We start from the raw sequence: 21,638 nt of genomic DNA, 5'->3' as shown, positions 1-21,638 counted from the left end.
CAGGCCTCTCTCTCTGTGCAGCAACCCGGTGCCTGCTTGGCCACGAAATCAGATCAGACAACAGTGCATCCATTTCCATAAAGTAGCGTCTAGGGACCTAAACAGGCACTACATTGATATGATAAAACAATCAGGGGAGCATGACCGTATTGTCCAGTGCTATTTGGCCCACAGTTTAGAGTAGCAAGGTATTCCAGCAATCTATCCACTTCCTCAACTCAACAATGATTCCCCCAGGTTCTTATTCCTTATGTCAACCTTTATATGGTGGAATTATACACCTAAACAGTGGATCAAACGTGATACCGAAGTAATACCCTGGTCATTCAGAGATATGGGTGCTGCTATGATCGGAAGTGTACATGTTTTTGCCCTATTTACTTTGAGTCTTGATTCATGCCCCAGTTCTGACAGTGTTTGGATTAGAGTGTCCAGGTCTGGATCCGTGTCTTACAAAAAACAATAGATCGTCTGAATATAGGGCTACTGTCGTGACCTGGACGACAAATTTGATCCACAAAGAAACATTCACTTTGAGAGATACACCTTCACAATCTCTTGATGACTTTGCGACAAGACTGCGCAAATTGGTCACACACTGTGAATTTGACAAGTTCGACAACGAACAAGCAATTCGCCTGCACATCATCGAGGGATGTCGTGACATGGAATTCCGCACACAAATTCTGAAAGAACTGACCTCGCTGGAGAAAATTCTATCGTAGGCGAGGGCAGAAGCGAGGGCGACGGTGCAAGCGAAGCAGATGGAGCTAGGTAAGGAACGGCGAATGGAACAAGCAAACCTCATGGTAGGAAGCAGCCGCGCGAAGACCTGGAAGAAGGAGAATAATGAGCAGCCGACAAGGAAACAACAAGAAAAAACATGCTACAGATGTGGACTTGAATTCCCACACACTGGCGCGTACCTGGCAATGGGTCAGACATGCAGGAAATGCAACAGGAGCAATCACTTCACAAGCGCATGTCTGGGCGTGCAATTCAGAAGTGAGAGAGGAAGACCAGGAAGATCGCGAATGATGACGAACAGATATGCCAGGCACATCAAAATGACAAACCGCAGCTCATCGGCAAAATCTGAGGGAGAAGTGGTGCAAGAGAACGTAGAATGGTTATACTTAATGTCTGATGCTTTTGGTGTGTCCGCAGAAGCAGACACAGGACGAGAAAGCATCCACTTAATGGAGAAAAATCAAGTTAAAAAAACTGAGACCATGACCATAGACGTGGGACAACACAAAACACGCTTTGTGTTAGACAGCGGAGCCACATGCAACATCATGTGTGTATCCGAATATGAAAAGATGGAAGTAAATCCAGCGTTGGTGCCATCCAGAGTTGACGTATTCATGTGGTGATCAAAAAAACCAGTGATGAACATGGGAAAAATCACAGAGACACTGATATTATATATAAAGGCCAAGCAAGCAAGGAAGACATACATGTACTAAAGGGTGACATTCCAGCACCATGCCTACTGAGTTACGTCACAGTGCAGGTAATGGGCCTTCTCGCAATGACGTACCACATGTCAGAGAAGAAGAACATCATGCAAGATTATCCCAGAATCCTACATGGATTAGGGAAGCTAAAAGGACGACAAATAACACTGCACATCAATGAAACAGTAAAACCAGTGGCTCAACATCACAGGCGAGTGCCGATACACTTGCAACCGCAAGTGGAGGAGGAAATACAAGCATTTCTAAGTCAGGACATCATAGAGCCGGCAGAGGGACCAACACCATGGGTGTCGCCAATAGTGGCAGTGCCAAAGAACACATCCAAAATTTGCATCTGTGTCGACATGAGGATACCAAACACAGCAATTGAACGTGAAAGGCACCCTGGACCACACCTCGACGAAATGATCAGCTGCCTGACAGGAACATGCCGATTCTCGAAGCTGGACCTGTGCAAAGGTTATCATCAGTTAGAGCTTGACCCTCAGTCAAAATATATTACAACATTTTCCACGCACATAGGTCTATTTCGCTACAAGCGACTGAGTTTTGGAATCTCATCGGTGGCTGAAATATTTCAAGGGACAATAAGGCAAGTAATAAGGCCGGTAAAAAACAGCCTCAACTACAGTGACGACAATCTGGTATTTGGTAGATCGGATGATGAACATGACAAAGCATTGCAAGAAGTATGCTCCCAGTTGGAACAAGCAGGTCTAACGCTGAATAAAAAGTGCGAAATAGGGCGAGACGAACTGGTGTTCTTCGGAAACATCTTCTCCAAAAAAGGGATGCGACCAGATCACAGCAAAGTGGACACGCTAGAAAAAGAGAAACATCCGAGTGACGTTGCAGAAGTGAGGTCATTTCTTGGGCTTGCCAGCTACTGTGCGAGATACATAAAAGACTTTGCCACGGTAAGCACACCGCTGAGGGAACTGACAAAACAAGGCCAGACATTCACATGGACAGAGGACTGCAACAAAGCGTTTGAGGCCATCAGACAGGCAGTGATAGCGGTGGACCATCTTGCTTACTTTGATCCTCTGCTATGCACAGAATTGACGGAGGACGCCAGCCCGGTAGGGCTAGGAGCGATCTTGGCACAGCATAGGCAGGGCAACGAATCCCCAAGAAACATAGTGGCCTACGGAAGCAAAAGCCTGTCCGACGTTGAGAGGGCGTACTCACAGCCGGAGAAAGAAATCCTCGCAGTAGTTTGGTCATGTGAGCACTATCACATGTTCATATATGGGAAACCATTTACCATCATAACAGATCATCAGGCCCTAGTAACGATCTATGGAAATCCTAACGCGAAAATACCACCCAGAATAGAGGGATGGGGCATACGACTGATTGACTACAATTTCAAGATCGTACACAAACCAGGAAAAGAGCACAACCCAGCAGACTACATGCTGCGGCACCCTCTGCCGCAGGCACCTGAGGCAACATCCATAGCGGAGGAGTACCTAAACTTTGTACTTAAACAAAATACTCCAGCATCAATAACGATGGAGGAGTTGGAACTAGAAACAGAGAGGGATGCCACAATGCAAGCGGTCAAAACGATAACAAGACAACAGAGGTGGAGGCATGTCAACAACAGCATCCTGAAAAATGGAGTGATCAAAGAGGAAACGCTGGCATTCAAAAGGATTCATGGAGAGCTCTCAAAGACCAAAAACGGAATAGTAATGAGAGGAACAAGAATAGTGATGCCAATACCTCTGCGGAGACCGACGGTGAACTTGGCGCACAAATCACATAGAGGCATGGTAGCAACAAAGAAACTGCTACGGGAGAAAGTGTGGTTCTCGGGTTTGGACAACATGGTGGAGGCAACAGTTGCACACTTCCATATCTGCCAAGTGACGGGGCAGCCAGCAAATCGGAACCACTACAAATGTCAGAGCTCCCGAGGGCAGTGTGGACTGAGTTAGCAGCAGACTTCTACAGGCCCCTGGAAACGGGAAACTACCTGCTCGCAATAATTGATGAATTCTCCAGATTTCCCATTGTGCGACAAGTATCATCAACATCAGCAAGCGCAACGCTGCCAACTATGGATGACGTCTTCACGGCGTGGGGCTCCCCGCAAACACTAAAGACAGACAATGGTCCACCAATCTCAGGGGAGGAGTTTAGAAAATTCATGGACTACCTAAGGATCCATCACCGGAAAAGAATGCCCCTGTGGCCACAAGCAAATGGCATGGTGGAAAGATTCATGGGGACATAAAAAAGGCTTTACAAAGAGCGAAACTGGTGCAGATATCAATAGGGCAGGCTCTGCGCCAATTATTAAGAGACTATAGAAACCCTCCTCACAGCTCCACAGGACGGTGTCCCTCTGAGCTAGTGCTGGGCCGATCAAGCAGGACGAGGCGACCACAGCTGGAAGCAGCAGCGAAGCAAGAGCAATGCAGCATTGCCACCAAAGATGAAGAGGCAAAAGAGAAAATGAAGACATATGCAGATGCAAGGAGACACGCCACTCCGGCGCAACTAAAGCAAGGAGATACAGTGTGGTGCGGCAGCGGCAGCTGAGAAAATCAGACAGCCCGTTCTCAAAGGAGCCTTTGACGGTGACTGTGATAAAAGGGCCCATGATAACAGCATCAGCAGGACGCTACCACATCACATGAAACAGCTCACACTTTAAGGAACTCAAGATCATGTACGAAGACGGAGGAGCAATCGCAACAGGAGGCATGAGACAGGATGAGGGCACGCAGATGGACAAAGGAGAAACACGGCAGAGAAGAGAGTGCAAGAGACCAAAGAGACTGATTAAAGAAATGTGATACGCGCTCTCTCTCTCTCTCTCTCTCTCTCTCTCTCTCTCTCTCTCTCTCTCCCCAACAGTTTGGCATCAACAATCTCTCTTTTTTCTTTCTACAACAAAGGGGGAGATGTCGTGACCTGGACACAGGGCACTAGGACCCTGGACCACGACTGGTGGGAGGGTGCAAGGAACATGACACCACTTCCGGTCAAGGAGTGGAAAGGGAGATACACAGGAACTGGGGACGGGACACGACGTGGGGAAGCACATTGTAAGAAAGCTGAATAAACATACCTGATGACTCCTGTCGTGCTTCGAGGCTGCAGACACGACAGATACTGTGTGTGTTACAAGAGAAGTGGGAAACCTGTTATATCTATTAGTGTCTCAGCTAATGATCCCATCGCCAGTGTGAATATTATTGAGGATCAAGGACACCTTTGACATGTGATTCTGAGTATCTCCAATGCCTCTGAAAGCAGTGCGTCTCCCCTCACTTTATCAATGGGGAAGTGAAACTAGGTGGCCCTGCGGATCAATGGAGGCCCTGCCCCATGTGTCGCAATACTGCCATTACGCATCTCCTTTTAAGCGTGTCAAAGGCTTTCTCCAGGTCTATGGCTAACAATATTTTTTTATCTAGGCTCTGATGAAATATTACTGAAGCATCTATGCTGCTCTTACACAACTACTCATGAACAGCTAGAATATTGACCTGTTGGACCTGTTTTGAAGCCTCTAACCAAGCCTCAGTTGCAATATGCTCTGCAGAAAATTGTTTCTAGTCCCTCCCCGTTCAGATCCTGCTACAGTGGGATTGCCTTAGCTTTGAGTCAGGTTACCCGACACTGGGATGTGTTGAATATTAACAACTAACACATTTTAAGCTACAGTGGTAGTTCTGGAACACCCACCGCCAGTTACATATTTGTGAGTTATGAGTTGTGGGGTAGAATGATTTTCTCCACATCCAAGTGTGTCTTTCGCTGGCCTACACTGCTGACACAAGGAGCCGTTAGCATGGACTGAAAGTTTGAGATTTACATGCAAAAGTAAGCTGGCCTGCAAAAATCAAAAGGAAGTATTGTCATCTTTTTTCATTTTTAATTGAGAGTGATTGAATGTTTTGTATTTGTCTACTCAGAGTTAATTAACAAAACAATTACCCCTTCTGGATTCTAGAGAGAGGAACCAATAAACTCATGCAGAAGCTCTGACTCACTATTTGCCTCTGCTCGAGATTTTGACACAATCGAGAGGAGCCCGTGGTTGTCCTGCAATACCAGTTGAATGTGAATGTGCCTGCTATAACCTTTGTCTATTTAAATGCCTTTTGGCTTCTTATTCTATGGTAATAGATTCGGACTAGGACAGAAAATAGACGGGGCACCAAAATAAAAGTGGCCAACCTAGTGAATTTGATAGCTTTGAAGTGGCCCATACATCTCACTAACGGACAAGATGGAGTACCTGCCAGTGGCACGCTAGATGTATCTTTGAAGAAGCCAAATTCATCCCTCTTGACCTTTTGATCAAGGTTGGGAATGGAGAAGAAAGAGGAATGGCCTTCTCTGCTGCTGGGACGAATCCCCGATTGCTGCTGGCCGAAGTTATTCTAACCTTCAGCATGAATTACTGAATTACTGGCTTGCTTCAGAAACTGCAGGAAACAGAGTCTGCTGAAAAGCCACGGGGATCTAAGGAACGGTGTCCATTGGGGCAACCCTGCTTGCCCTTGCATACTTGAGCCTGATGTGCAGGGGTGGTAGGAGACCCAGACTCAGTGAAGCTACTGACAAGTGGGGAGAAATCACAGTTACAGTGCTCTGAAGAAAGTGAGAGGAACCCTGTCTGTAAGTCTTAAATAAGTTACAACAAGAAGATCTGGTACTCTGACTCTGTTCGCATTTATTGCCTGGTACCAGTGGACAAAAAGGACATGGAGACACCTATCCAAGAAAGCTATGACATCACCAGACAAGGGGAATGCCCCACCTAGCAGAAAGCTTTAAAAACCTTTCTAAGCCATCTAGAGGGCCTCCAAATATGCAGACCTGAGACGTGGAATCTTCCTACAATGTCTGCTGAGTATATTTGAACGTGTGGACCTCACAAAAACCAAACCAGGAAAATGACCTTTGTGTATGTGAATAAAGTCAGACATAGGATTTTCCTCCGCCTTGCTCTGTGCTCTTTTATCTTCAACTAAGTGGAACATCTATAGCTGACAGCTAGTGCATCCGAGCTCCTCTAGACTCGGCTAAAGCATCTAGTTTCTTTCCGGAAGGGAAATGTCTCCCTCCACAAAAAAGACTAAGGCCAGCATTACAAGTTGACCGGATTTAGGAGTGAGCATTGCAAAATGTTCAGTTCAAGCTGGTATACCCATTCTATATCTGCCTCTTTTGAGTTATTGTCCCTGGCATGAGGAATAGCTGTGTCAGGAATTCTAGGTGAAAATCTGCATTTTCCCAGATTTTTGGGACTATTCTGCTGACATTTACCACTTGTTCTGAGCAGGTGGTAAATGTCAGTGGGGTGGCGAGTGAGGGTTGCTGGGATGGTACGGGCATCCAGAGCCATACCAGCCTATGGCCTTAATGGGATGAGTATTGTTTGTTTCCCCGTGGTTCTGCAGAAGGTCGGGAGTGGCCAAGCCGTGCCTGTGCGCTAAGCCTCTGGTCCCTGCTCTGCAGCTTACTTGGCGCAGGTCCAAGTGTGAGCATAAGAACTTTGACCCAGGTATATCCTCTGCTACAGTCTGAACGATTGCCCTCACAGGTCAGTATAACTTGGTGCCTACGTTCTCGTAAGATCACAGTCATACGGTCTTTGGCTAGCTCAGAATTTGACTGGCAGACTTTGAGTCTGCCAATATCTGTCTGACAAGCTGGGTACATTCCTGCCCCCCCCCCCCCCGACTCCCAATGTGAGAGATGAAAGAAAATAAGCTATACTTAGAGATCCGCCAGGGTAGAGACCGTTTAACCACCATGTTGGCTGTATCCGCGTGGAAAGAACCACTTTGGTAAGAAAACATGTGGCAGAAATCCCATAAATGGCGATCACTGCTGGCGCAAGTTCCACCATCATGTGTGAGCAGAAGCAACTGACCCCATTAGTTAGCTGCCTAGCTTTGTGAGAAAAGCACCTATGCATGCTACAAAGACAAGACCAAAGGCCTTGAAATTGGAGGCAAATTGCCAGGGTTCCCATATCTATTCTCCCTAGCATGAAGAGGTAGCTTTTCCAGCAGTGTAGGTGCATCTTAATTACCTTTAGGAGAGGCTGGCCCATTATTCCAGTTCATTTTTTTTCATGGCATTTAATACAAGAACTTGGTGACGGACAAGTCACCCAGACTGGAAGACAAAATACTTGTCAGAATTAACATTGGACCCTGAAAGAGCCAATGGCTAAGTCGGAGGTGTGCTAGCCTTCAGGGGAGTGCTAAATATGGTTCTAATAGACTTAAGTTTAAGGATGATGAACCAGTCCTTCTTTTGGCAACTTCTGCACTACTATCTTCCTCTACATCAAGCTTCTAAAATATATTTTTCAGTAATATTAATGGAATGACTTCATTTGATGTTCAGGTGACATTTGGCAGGGTATGCTCAGACGTGAGTCCCTTGCTCACTTTGCCACTGGATTCAAGCAAGCCTGGCTAAAGACGGCTGTAATGCCAGAAACCGGTCCTAGGAAGCATGAGTCCGGTCCAGAGAAGGCATGGCTTGGCAGTTCGGGCTGGACTGTTGCCATGAGGCACAGGGTCAGACTGATTTGCATATGGCCATGTCTGAACTGGGGTGGCTGAGTGGGTTAAAGAACAGTGATGGATTAAACCCAGATCTGTTGAGAAGACGCCGAACGACTATTCTCCACCGTTACAGAACTGAAGGGAGATAGGATCACGCTCACCGATGGGGGCTGCTTTCCTGTTTTTAATGTTTTCCTCTTGGATGGTATGAGAGGCAAAGCCACTTAAAGGCACTCAAAGCACAGTGTCTTTGGCAGTGGCATTTAATTGAGTTGCCCTGAGGAAATTGCCTGATAAAAACCAAGGCAATGAAACATGTCGGCTGTAAGTAGGGTGTGAATCGATAGGTAGTATTCACATCCTCCTTTTTTTATGTTTATGTGTTTACTGTTTGCAATAAAGAAAGGAACGTGAGTAAAAGTTGTTGTCCTGATTGCACAGTAACTTGTATGTTAAATGTTGAATGTTGTTAGTTTTTGTCACATATAAGTTGTGTCCACTGCACCATTCACTATCCTTTTATTTTGGGTCTGAGACACTTTTACGTTAAAGCTTGATGGCACCAATGATGAGAACAGGGCCATCCTGGTGAGTACCAACCAGGGGTCCCATTGGTGGTGCGCCCGTGAGGTGCCATCTCGCTCTTCACTCATTTTTTTGTTGTCTTTCAAAGTGAGTGTTGGTCCTGTGTTGTCCTAAATGTGTAGATCAGAGCTTGGTTGCTTTTTATTAGGGCAATAGACTGAGACATCTTAACAATCTCTAGATTAAGAGGTGTTTTGGGGTGATTAATGCCTAACCAGTGATGTTCACAGATCAGTAGCTAAATGTTGCCTTGAGAACTAGGACTTGTGGTTTTTGATGACGTATTGAGTGGAGGGCGTCCTAGTTCTGTCTTTCCCTCTAGACTCCTATTTTGTTTGCGCTGTTCCTATGAGGCACAGGGTCAGACTGATTTACATATGGCCATGTCTGAACTGGGGTAGCAGAGTGGGCTAAAGAACGGTGATGGATTAAACCCAGATCTGTTGACTGGGTGTGAGTGTTTGATTGGTTCATATGCTCCGTCCATCACCACCCCCTTTTGTACCGGTTTGTTCGCCATAAGTTGGCAGGGTATGCTCAGACGTGAGTCCCTTGCACACTTTGCCACTGGATTCAAGCAAGCCTGTCTGAAGACGGCTGTAATGCCAGAAACCGGTCCTAGGAAGCTTGAGTCCGGTCCAGGGAAGGCATGGTTTGGCAGTTCGGGCTGGACTGTTCCCATTAGGCACAGGGTCAGACTGATTTGCATATGGCCATGTCTGAACTGGGGTGGCAGAGTGGGCTAAGGAACAGTGTTGTATTAAACCCAGATCTGTTGACTGAGTGTGAGTGTTTCATTGGTTCAGATGCTCCGTCCATCACCACCCCCTTTTGTACCGCTTTGTTCGCCATAAGTTGGCAGGGTATGCTCAGACGTGAGTCCCTTGCTCACTCTGCCACTGGATTCAAGCAAGCCTGGCTGAAGACGGCTGTAATGCCAGAAACTGGTCCTAGGAAGCTTGAGTCCGGTCCAGGGAAGGCATGGCTTGGCAGTTCGGGCTGGACTGTTCCCATGAGGCACAGGGTCAGACTGATTTGCATATGGCCATGTCTGAACTGGGGTGGCAGAGTGGGCTAAAGAACGGTGATGGATCAAACCCATATCTGTTGACTGGGTGTGAGTGTTTGATTGGTTCAGATGCTCCGTCCATCACCACCCCCTTTTGTACCGCAGGTGACATTTGTCATTGTTACATAACTTAAGAACACTTTTTTTGTGGTGAAAAATATAAAAAATTCACCTCTTGAATTAAATTTCGTTTGGGCCTATACGTTTTTTAAGTTCTTGAAACTGGCATGGCTTGCTTGAAACAATATCTTACACACTTCCTCTGGAGATTGTAGTGATGCTGAGACCGAAATAGAAAAGGTGAGCCAAGACTACCATGAGTGAAACTGGTTTGCCTTTGTGTGGCTCTGAGCGCAGCCGTGTTTGGGTCACATCAAGTGTGTGACGTCTCTCATCCGTAGCCGCCTGACACCGATTTACCCTGCAGCCTGCTCTACAGAAACTAACTCTTTAACAACGTATGTCAATAGTGTATGTTATAAACTAGTATGCCTTAAATCTTCCAGGCGAAATTGTATTGCACAGGTGTATACATTTGAATACCAGAAGGCTAGTTTATTTACTTAGTAGCATGTTTTTTTTTTATTTTCACAAGCACTGAGAATTACAATGTAAATATTTGTTCATAATAAAGCAAAAACAACTAGTGCTTCTGCAATTAATTAGTGAGAATGATACAAAATAATCCAGGCAAAGCTTAATGTTCAATGAAATATCCCAATAGTTTTTCCTAAACTTAACAATTTCTTAAACCGAACATTCCCTGCCTATTTTTACCTAACTCATTGCTGCTAATTGTAACACCATGAGAAAAATAAAGTCTAGATTATTAAATAGACTGACTCAAACCTCCGGGTATATGGTATGACATTTAACCTTCAGGCCACCTTTTCACTCAAAGTTCTAAATCGTGGATATTGTGTGTGCCAAGGGTTTAATATCAACAAACATGTTCTGGGTTCTTAGAAAAGGCGGCATTGCATTACATTCAGATTGGCAGCCCTTAAAATGCAGCATTACGAGCACATCGCCAAAGACCCATGCTGAGTCCTGTCTCACAGAATACCAGAGGGCCCGCCCCAGCAGCCAGGCCTCGTGTTTGGTCCCACGGGGGTCGGTGCCCTCGCAGCTAAGCTGAGGGCTCCTCTCATCTTGGGGGTTTCCAGGAGGAAAGGAAAGACATACTTTTCGACAGGCCTTCGGACTTGATTAATTACGGGCCCCTTTGTGGCCTCCTTGGTTTTACAGCCATTAGAGGCCTAAGCTGGAAAAGCATGTCCGCGGGATGGAGAGGATTTTATTCTATTGTGCGTGTAAAATATATCAGAAACAATACACCTTGCTCGGTCGTTCACAACCCACTATCTATATGTTCACTCTTGGCCAGGATGGAATTACCGCACAGAATAGGAGAAATCTTTTTTTTAAACGCTGAGCTTTGGAGAGGATACCATGAGTTTGAAAAATACTCTTAATGGAAAATAAAGTTTAACAATTTTCCTAACACTAGACAGTTGTACTCTGTGCACTGGATAACTTATACCGGGACAGATTTAGAAAAAAAAAACATAGGTACCACAGGCGTAAGGATGCTTTGAAGATGCACACAGATATTACAATATGCATAATTTAAGCATGTGTCACCAGGGATCGTATGCGAATAACCCAGAAAGCACACTACAGACGCGTGTAAGCATAGAGTACAAATTATGTTACTTACATATCTAAATTGAATCTTTGTGAATGAAGTCTACAGTCATCAGGCGGAATACAGCCTTATACCCAAGCAGGTCGATAGCAGTGCTGTTGCAGGCATTCTTTCATTGTTCTGGTGATTCTGTAACACCATACAAGTGACATAAAGAGCTAGAATATGTATTTTTTCATTATAGGGCAATAGGTAAAGGGCCTGCTAGAAACCCATCTGCTCTTAGATCATACTTCATATTTTAATGGTACACACTTAGGCCCCATCTACGAGCGGCCCCTCAACAGATGTGATAACTATGATTAAGGCTCCCTGGTTTCCGTTTTTACTGATTTTTACGGATCACTGACTAAATATCGACGGACAGAATATCGAGGGGCAAAATATCGAATTCCTATCTACAAACAGGTAAGTACCAAAATATCGAGTCCAAAATATCGTTTATATATATATATATATATATATATACATTGTAAAAATATCGAATTTGTTAAAAATAATGTAAAATAATAAAAATTATTAAAAATAAATAGCTAAAATATGCTTAAAAATACTTAAATTACCTTAAATTTAATACATAATTCATTTAACTTCTAAACAAAAAAAGATAATCATATCTGTTAAAACATATATATATATATATATATATATAAACATAATATTAATAAAAAATGCACAATATTATTACCGTAGGATAGCGTAGGGGTAAAAATTACTATTCCCACTCCTAGAAGTGCAGCAGTAGGGAAAGCGTTGGATAGGGTAGGGCCAAAATTTACTATTCCAACTCCAGAGAGTGCAACAGTAGGGAAAGCGTTGGATAGCGTAGGGGTAGAAATTACTATTCCCACTCCAGTGAGTGCAACAGTAGGGAAAGCGTTGGATAGCGTAGGGGTAAAAATTACTATTCCCACTCCAGAGAGTGCAACAGTAGGGAAGGCGTTGGATAGCGTAGGGGTAAAAATTACTATTCCCAATCCAGAGAGTGCAACAGTAGGGAAAGCGTTGGATAGCGTAGGGATAAAAATTACTATTCCCACTCCAGAGAGTGCAACAGTAGGGAAAGCATTGGATAGCGTAGGGGTAAAAATTACTATTCCCACTCCAGCGACTGCAACAGTAGGGAAAGCATTGGATAGCGTAGGGGTAAAAATTACTATTCCAACTCCAGTGAGTGCAACAGTAGAGAAAGCGTTGGATAGCGTAGGGGTAAAAATTACTATTCCCTCTCCAGCAAGTGCAACAGTAGGGAAAGCGTTGGATAGTGTACGGATAAAGATTACTATTCCCACTCCAGAGACTGCAACAGTAGGGAAAGCGTTGGATAGCGTAGGGGTAAAAATTACTATTCCCACTCCAGAGAGTGCAACAGTAGGGAAAGCGTTGGATAGCGTAGGGGTAAAAATTACTATTCCAACTCCAGAGAGTACAACAGTAGGCAAAGCATTGGATAGCGTAGGGGTAAAAATTACTATTCCCACTACAGCAAGTGTAACAGTAGGGAAAGCGTTGGATAGTGTAGGGGTAAAAAATACTATTCCCACTCCAGCAGGTGCAACAGTAGGGAAAGCGTTGGATAGCGCAAGGGTAAAAATGACTATTCCCACTCCAGTGAGTGCAACAGTAGGAAAAGCGTTGGATAGCGCAAGGGTAAAAATTACTATTCCCACTCCAGTGAGTGCAACAGTAGGGAAAGTGTTGGATAGCGTAGGGGTACACATTACTGTTCCCACTCCAGAGAGTGCAACAGTAGGGAAAGCGTTGGATAGCATAGGGGTACATTTTAATATCCCCACTCTCGTGAAAATAAATTAATATAAATCACATATTTTTAAATTAATCAATTAAAAAAAATTAATTACCAATTAAGAATTCATTAATTACCAATTAAAATTTAATTAACACTTTAGTCTAAATAAAGACCAATTAATTAACATGTTTAATTATTTATATTAAATTACTTCCCACCCTATTCCCCAATAAACCCACAACCCGCTACTAAAAATAAAATAATATTATTCACATAATTATCAATTAATCAATAATTAAAAATTAATTATCAATTAACAATTAATTATTTAACAATTACAAATTAATTGACAATGTATTCAAAATATATACCAATTAATTAATTAACATATTAAATTAATTATAATTAAATTACTTCCCACCCTATTCCCCTATAAACCCACAACCCGCTACTAAAAATAAAATAATATTATTCACATAATTATCAATTACTAAAAATTAATTATCAATCAATATTTCATTAATTACCAATTAAAAATTAATTGACAATTTATTCAAAATAAATACCAATTAATTAATTAACATGTTTATTTAATTATAATTAAATTACTTCCCACCCTATTCCCCTATAAACCCACAACCCGCTACTAAAAAGTTAAATGATAGTATTCACATAATTATCAATTAATCAATTAATAAAAATTAATTATCAATTAACAATTAATTAATTACCAATTAAAAATTAATTGAATATATATTCAAAATAAATACCAATTAATTAATTAACATATTTAATTAATTATAATTACATTACTTCCCACCCTATTCCCCTATAAACCCACAACCCGCTACAGAATTAAATTACGCAATAATTAAATAACATAACATGAATTACTTACAATAAATTACAAATAAATATACACTTTTCACACATAAACTAACATATAAAACACTTGAAAAAATTCGATATTATTAAAAAGTCAATATTTTTAATCACCTATATTATGTACTTCGATATTTTGACTGTCTATGTTTTTTAATTCGATATTACAGTACTTACCTTCAAAACGATATTTTGGAAGTCTATATTCTGTCCAGTCGATATTTTGTCCAGTCTATATTTTGGACTAGATATTTAGGTTACTCGATAGTTTGGAATCGATATTTTGCCCATTTACCGATTTTTACAGATAAATACATACAGAAAACCATTTATTTTATTGTCTGAATTTATTTTTAAATGTGTATAAAAACGGAAATTAGGTGCTTTTTGAGTCATTCTAAATAACCTTTGCCAGGCCTATAACTGTGTGGATTGATAGGTAAGAGGGTTATAAAAGACAGAAATTTTAATAAAGAGGATTAAATAAACAGCAGTAAATATGCACAAGGCTGAAACAGAAATGTGCATATTTTCATATAAGTGTATTGATTTATCTTCTGCTGGTGTTCATATTTCTGAAACCTGGCAGGCATTCAAGCATGACTCCATATTTATTGGTTAATTAAATGTGAAAATATACCATGTGTGTAAAATCGAAAGGCTACATATTTAGTTTCATTGTAAGAAGCAGAAGGGTCGTGCTATCTCGGCACAATGTGTCTTTCCCACACTATCGTGATGTACAATTTCGCCTAAGGATTTGTGGTTAAGGCTCATCATTGCAGCATTTGGCCTCCAACCAGGGCCGGACTGGGAACCACAACCAGCCCTGGCAAAGTGCTCGGCCGGTCCCCCTTCCCCACTCGGGGGGGGTTGGAGGTGCCGTCGAGCTCTGTGCCGGGACCGGTTTATGGCCGATTTTGTTACAGGGCCGATTTTGCAGCTATGCTGCAAAAACGTCCCTATAACAAAAATGGCCCTCAGGGGCCCAAAACCGTCCCCCACCCATGCGGCGCACCGGGGGATTGCCGTGCGCCCGCTATGGCCAATCCAGCCCTGCCTCCAACCATATTTGCCTCACCAAATGGCGCTCCTGACAGCAAAAGAGGCCTTGAGACAATATCTAATCTGGTCAGTAAACACGTGTCTTACAGAGCACATATTCTAAACATTAGAGTTCAGCACATCATCAAATGGGTTCTAGGAGTGATGCTGCAGAACAGGATCAGGACAATTGCGCCCTCTTATTCTCCTCAGGAAACCAGTGCCATAACAGTGGAAGCCAGATTGCAGGAGTTGGTGTCTGAGGCACTTCAAGGCACTAGCTTTTTCTCAGAAAAGACCCAAAAAATGAGCTACTTGCAGACATCAGACGTGCCCCCTCCCTGAACACCTTCAGGAAGATCCTCAAGACCTGGCTCTTCGGCTATACAGATCTGCGGACCCCTCCCCCCTCCTCAGCGCCTTGAGACCCTCACGGGTGAGTATTATGCTTACAATTCCCCTGATTGATTGAATGAATGTAGAATTGAGAACTGTAGAGCAGACCATGGGGAACTGCACAGCTCGAATGTATCTGCCAGAGGAATACAGTCTAAAGGACCTAGGAGTCAGTCTTCAGTGCTCAGCAACAGCGAATGGAGGTGTGGCAGTGCGCCTACTAACGTCTCCTCCAAGTGCATTAGGAAGGCTCGGAGGTCAATGCAAAGATGAGAAGAACTCAAAGATCTGTAGTCCACTCTACTTTAATGAGGGGAAAGATGTCGGTTTGTCTAGTGAGCTCCATTGTAGCCTGTAACGTGAATATGAGGGAAACAGAGATATTGGAACAATAATGCATCCATTTGCACCCCGATTGCCCATGGCAACAGAGGCACTCCCTGAAGTATTAATGTGTTAACGAAGTGGGAGCTTGCTTTTGACTAGAGACAAAGACAGCCACTGCCCAGCTCTACATGAAATAGTGGTATCCACAAGAGATCTAGGCTTGGGTCTTCCTTGTTCAAGTCCGCCTACAACCCCATGGCTAAAGTTTCATTTACCTGCAAAGTCAAACTCAAGACTGGCACAGCACATATCACTTAAACACGATATAGAGAAACAGATTAAATGTATTCTTGTTTACAGAAAAGTACCTATTTGTGATAAACAGGGCAAGTTTAATCCAGACAGAGCATGAGGGCCCAGGGTGTGTGCTTCAAACTTGTCTCAGCAGCAAGTAGCAGCGTTCTACGGATGAAACAGTCTTTAAGTAGAAGCATGAGAGACAGTTTTAGAGGCAGTGTATACAAACAGTGTCCTTTGAGGTCCTCTGTGTTGCATTTTTAGGAGAGTGCAAGTCATTGCTGATGACTGGAATGGTGGATACTTTGACATTCATTTTTTTATAGGGTGAGTTCCAAAGTTTGCATTGATGAAAGGGAAAAGTAATTAAAACATGAAAATAGTTTAAACTAATTAAACCTAATTTCGTACAGACTGTACTGCATATTAAATGAAAATGTTAGTGAGGATGGCATCTTTTAATCATGAGTAAATATTATTAATTATATATGTAATTAATATATTTAAATTAATGTATTACCTAATACACATTTAATTTGATGACGTAAGGTACTGCAACATTGTACTGTTATAGTTTTTGGTTAAAATAAATATTTTAGACCAGAGGGATCGGGGCAAGATGGCCGCGGACGGTCGGTAGCACCTAGTCGCAGACCTTCCTCCTCCCGAGGCGATGTAACAAGATACACTAAGAAGGATGCAGTGGACCCTGTTACGCCGGGATTTTAGTGCGTTTGAGAGGCAGCAGGATTGGGGTTCGGTGTGGTGGATTCTACACCCGGCAGAGTCTCTGTTTTCTCTCATCAGACACGGCTGCACGAGGATGGTAGCGCTACTTTTAAAGTCGGCATCAAGTCAAGTAAGGATGGAGCCTTGGGGGCCTAAATCAGCCAAAGACATTAAAGACGCTAAAGATGTTAAGGATTTTAAGGTTCCTGCTGGAGCTAACGAGGGCGCTATGCACAGCAATAAGCCCCCCCCACAATCGGCAAGCATATTCCTCCGGTCCACGAGGGGAGCGAGAAGGACCCCCGCGATGCTGCCGAAAAAGGCCGCCGAGCAACAAACAAGCAGCGGCGCCAGCGGTAACATCGGGAATCCAGGCAGCAAAAGCATACAAAGCACACAGAGCAGGGGAATGGGCGATCGCGCTCAGAAAACCCACATAGAGAAAGTAAAGAAGCTGCCAAAACCAGAGACTCTACGCTTCGTCAACCCACTTTGGACGAGGCTTTTTCCAGCAAAGGACAGGATCTGACTCCGGCGAGAATCGAGAGCGCGTTGGAAGTGGAAGAGAACGACGCTGGAGCTCACCGCGAGGACGCTGAAGCTTCGGTTGCCGGGCAACGCCGTGAAATCACGCCGCCTACGAGCGCTGGCCAGAGGTATGCGAGTGGGGATACAGAGCAGCGGGATAAGAGGCTCAGAGAGCAGCCCAGATACAATGGAGGTTCTGCAGCGCTCAAGGAGGGTAAACAAGGTCAACCCTCTGGGGGCAGTGATCTGACTGCAGCAAAGGGCACTGTGAGTACTTTACAGACAGACTCAGACCGGGCTTTGCATGAAAGGGGGGGGGGGGCAGGCTCACCAGAAGGGGACTGCTTTTTTTTCCTGAATGAAGATTCCGAGTCATTGATGTCAAGTGAAGAGGGCTCGCTGGAAGACACAGACTCAGATTCAGGCTCAGCAAGCACGTCATCCACACAACAAAAAAAGGCGATCTAAGGTTACGGTCAAAGCAAACCCTGTCAGTACTGCCAGGAAGCTAGTTTGGGACTACTCTGCCACATCTCAGATGTACCAAGATGGCGGCACTGAGACTGTGTAAACAGGGCAAGCTTCATCCCCTCCTCAGACTCAACCACAGGATGCCTCACTGGACCTTCTGTTGGCCACTCTAAAGCAGATGCAAGGGGCGGCAAGGCTTGAAAGTCGTAGGGCCAAACAAGCAACCAAAGAAATTCAAACCTCCCTTAGGATGATAAACAAGATGTATGAGGGCATGGGAGAGAGGGTGACCCAAGTGGAGGAAAGGACAGGAAGGCTCGAGGACGATGTCAGCAGGTGGCAGTCTTTTAAGCAAGCTCAAGAGAAGGTGACAGAGGATGTCCAGTGGAAGCTGGAGGACTTTGAGAATCGTCAGAGACGGAACAACATAAGATTGTTGGGTGTGGCTGAAGGGATGGAGGGGCAGGATGTCAGGATATTTGTGATTAATCTGTTTACGGGTGCATTTCCTGAGATGACCTGTTGGAACTGGGAGACCGAAGTGCAGAGAGTGCATCGATATGCCCTGACTCCCAGTCAGATAGGCCTGGAGCAATCTTGGTGTATGTGGGCAACTATCTGTTGAGACAGGAGATCATGGATAAGGCGAAGCCTGAGTCAAAGCGAACATTTAATTAGGTTACATTCTTCGCCCGCCCAGAGTTTTGTCATGCCACCGTGGAAAGGAGGTAGAGACCCAGACAGATGATAGCTCCAATTCAGAGCCTTGGCTCTGAGGCATATTTGTTGTTCCCTGAGAGACTTAAGGTGATTACGAAGGGGAACGTCAAATAATTTTTCTCTGAGGTGAAAGCACAGTAGTACATGGAGGAATTGAAAGGGCCGGAGAGGGTATGAGGGATAGGGTATGACTGCTGAAAGTGCAGACAATCCAGCTACCTTCCTCAAGATCCAATCCGCGATAAATTGGCAAAGGGCAATGCAGGTATTAGTTTATAACGGGTTAGGTAAGGGGTGCACCGGCGGGACACAGTAGAGCATCGGGTGGGAGGAGGCTGCGACGGCTGCGAGCTGATTGACCTATTTGCCTGTGAAGGGGGGAGGGCTCAAGGGGGGGCTTGGGGAGGGGTGGGATAGGGATGGGGCATTGGGGAGAGGGGTGCACCAAGGGGGGCACACACAGCACAGAACAGATCAACACGGTGTTTAATTCTATTTAAATGGCCAGTGGAAAAGGTGGGATTCCTGATCAAGGTATCCTAATGAGTATTCGGATTGCGTCCATTAATGTCTGTGGCCTCAACAATCAAGCAAAAAGGCAGTAAGTCGCCTCTATGTTGAAGGCAATGCGGTTGGACTTGGTATGCTTGCAAGAGACCCACATTGAGGGGACAAGGGCTTACCTCCTAGAACAGCTAACGTTTTCCCTTTTGGCATATACTAAACAAGGCACTAAGACTAGGGGGGGTCGCCGTATTAGCTAAAAGGGGGGATATTAGTGTGAATAGAAAATTGGAAGATCAGTGGGCAGATGGGTTCTCTTAGAGTGTGTAATACATGGTGAAGTATATACCATAGTCTCAATCTACGGGTCCACGGAGGATGATCCGGATATCTTTGAATATCTGGATGCAGAATTAGTCCTATGGCGGGAACCGATAATCTGCTGCGGGGATTTTAACATTAACAGTATGGCTGGTCTAGGGATTGAGGGGGGGGACAGGTCTATATGGGTCGTAAAAAAAAAGACAGGTGTTGCAATAGTCAATCTGGCCCAACATAATTAGTTAGTGGATGTCTGGCCACGATTGAACCCTATAGGTACTGGCAATAAGTTTTACTCTGCACCACACAAGGTTTGCGTCAGGTTGGATTATTTCTTGATTACTAACTCATTAATGCCAAAAACACAGATAGAGAAACTCCCCAGGATTATGTCTGATCATAACCCACTAGTTATTACCCTTAAGTTAGACAGAGCCGGTAAAAAGGTGAATAAATGGTCATTTGAAAGGGCTTTGTTAACCCCTTCAGTGCTAATGACGGCTCCATGCCGTCACGATTCCAGTCGGGAAGGTGTTGGTATATTCCTTATGTTGGAGCGCCATCTAGAGCAAGTCCAGTAGATAATGTGTTGCAATAGTAGCGCGCAATGCTTTCCAATGGGGCAACCAGATTGCCAGGCTTACCTGGAAGGCCTGAGGGCCCGGGGAGGGCGGCCTCCCCACCCCTGGCTCTGTCCTTGGTCCTGCTGCGTGGCAAGGTGCCCGGTACGGGGTCCGGAGGTCCCGGGGAAGCTTCCCATGCGCCTCCGGGCTTGGAAGCCCCGGCTGGGTTCAGGGGCCTGGAAGGGCCCCGGGTCGGGTGCCACGGCCCTGGGCCGTGTCCCCCAGCCTGCCGCAATGCCAAAAACCCAGGATGGGGTTCCGTTGTGCCCGGGGAGCCTCCCCTTGCCTGGCAGGGCACAGGAGCTCTGGGCGGGGCCCCTGAGGGCCCGCGGAGGGCAGCCTCCCCACCCTAGGCTCTGTCCTTGGTCCTGCTGTATGGAAGGGTGCCCGGTACGGGGTCCGGAGGTCCCGGGGAAGCTTCCCATGAGCCTCTGGGCTTGGGAGCCCCGGCTAGGTCCAGGGGCCGGTCCGGGCCCCGGGTCGGGTGCTCCGGCCCTGGGCCCTGTCTCCCAGCCTGCCGCACTGCCAAGGGCCCAGGAAGGGGTTCCGATGTGCCCGGGGGGCCTCCCCTTGCTTGGCTGGGTTCAGGAGCCCAATTCGGGGCCCCTGAGGGCCCCGGGGAGGGCGGCCTCCCCACCCCGGGCTCCGTCCTGGGTCCTGCCGCGGGGCAGGGTGCCTGGGGCGGGGTCCGGCGGGCCCGGGGAGGCTTCCCCTGCGCCTCCGGGCCTGGAAGCCCCGGATGAGTCCAGAGGCACGGCCGGGGCCCCGGGTCGGGTGCGCCGGCCCTGGGCCCTGCCCCCCGGGCTGCCGCTCCACCAAGGGCCCACGACAGGGGTCAGTCGGTCCCGTGCAGGCCTCCCCAGCTTGCCAATGTGTCCGCGGGACCCGGGCCCTGGGTCGGAGGGCCTGCCGGCCCCCCCCTGGCAGCCTCCATGGCTGGGGGCCGGCTGGGGCCCAGGGGCTCCGGTCTGCCATGCCCCGGGCGCCCGCTCACTCCTTCGTTGGGGCACAGGGTGACCAGACGGCGTCCCTTTCGTCTGGTCGCCCGGATCCCCTCGGCCATCTGGTCGCCCGGATCCCCTCGGCCATCTGGTCGCCCTGATCGCCTCGGCCATCTGGTCGCCCGCAATGCTTTCCAATGGGGCGACCAGATGGCCGAATTTCCCTGGAAGTCCCGATGAGGTGCCATTTGCCTTCCGGATCCCAGCGAGGGCACCAGGAGGTCGGGTACATACGCGCCTTGGGTCCCCTCTGTCACCTCGTGTGCACGGATTACAAGAAAGGGGGGTCATTTTCCTCCGGATCACTAGGGAGAGGGTCAGTCAGACCTCCGTGAGCTCAGGCGATTCTGAATCAGGGGAAGGCAGGACCCAGGCCCGCCCCTTGCCGATGGTACTTTTTCTCTGAGTTTGCTCAGGCAGAGCTCCGTGAGGCCTGGCGATGCCGAGACGGGGGAAGGCAGCACCCGGGGCCCGCCCGCCGTGGCCCCCAGGGGCCCGGGAACGCACCTGCCTCTCAGCCCCTTCCCGATGGTCCTTTTTCTCCGAGTTTTTTCCCTCAGTCAGACCTCCGTGAGGTCTGGCGATTCTGAATCAGGGGAAGGCAGGACCTGGGCCCGCCCGCCGGGGCCCCCAGGGGCCCGGGTACGCACC

General features: G+C 46.2%; 1 protein-coding gene across 2 annotated transcripts in view; it reads right to left on the bottom strand.

Moving 5' to 3' along the window:
* SPATA17 (spermatogenesis associated 17) overlaps positions 1-21,638 on the bottom strand; it is a 705,361-nt gene that overhangs the window by 638,658 nt on the left and 45,065 nt on the right. The gene's annotated exons all lie outside the window — the stretch shown is intronic.

Source organism: Lissotriton helveticus, chromosome 6 (genome assembly GCF_964261635.1).
Source record: "Lissotriton helveticus chromosome 6, aLisHel1.1, whole genome shotgun sequence".
NCBI lineage: Eukaryota > Metazoa > Chordata > Amphibia > Caudata > Salamandridae > Lissotriton > Lissotriton helveticus.
This window is presented reverse-complemented; position numbering and strand designations above follow the sequence as displayed.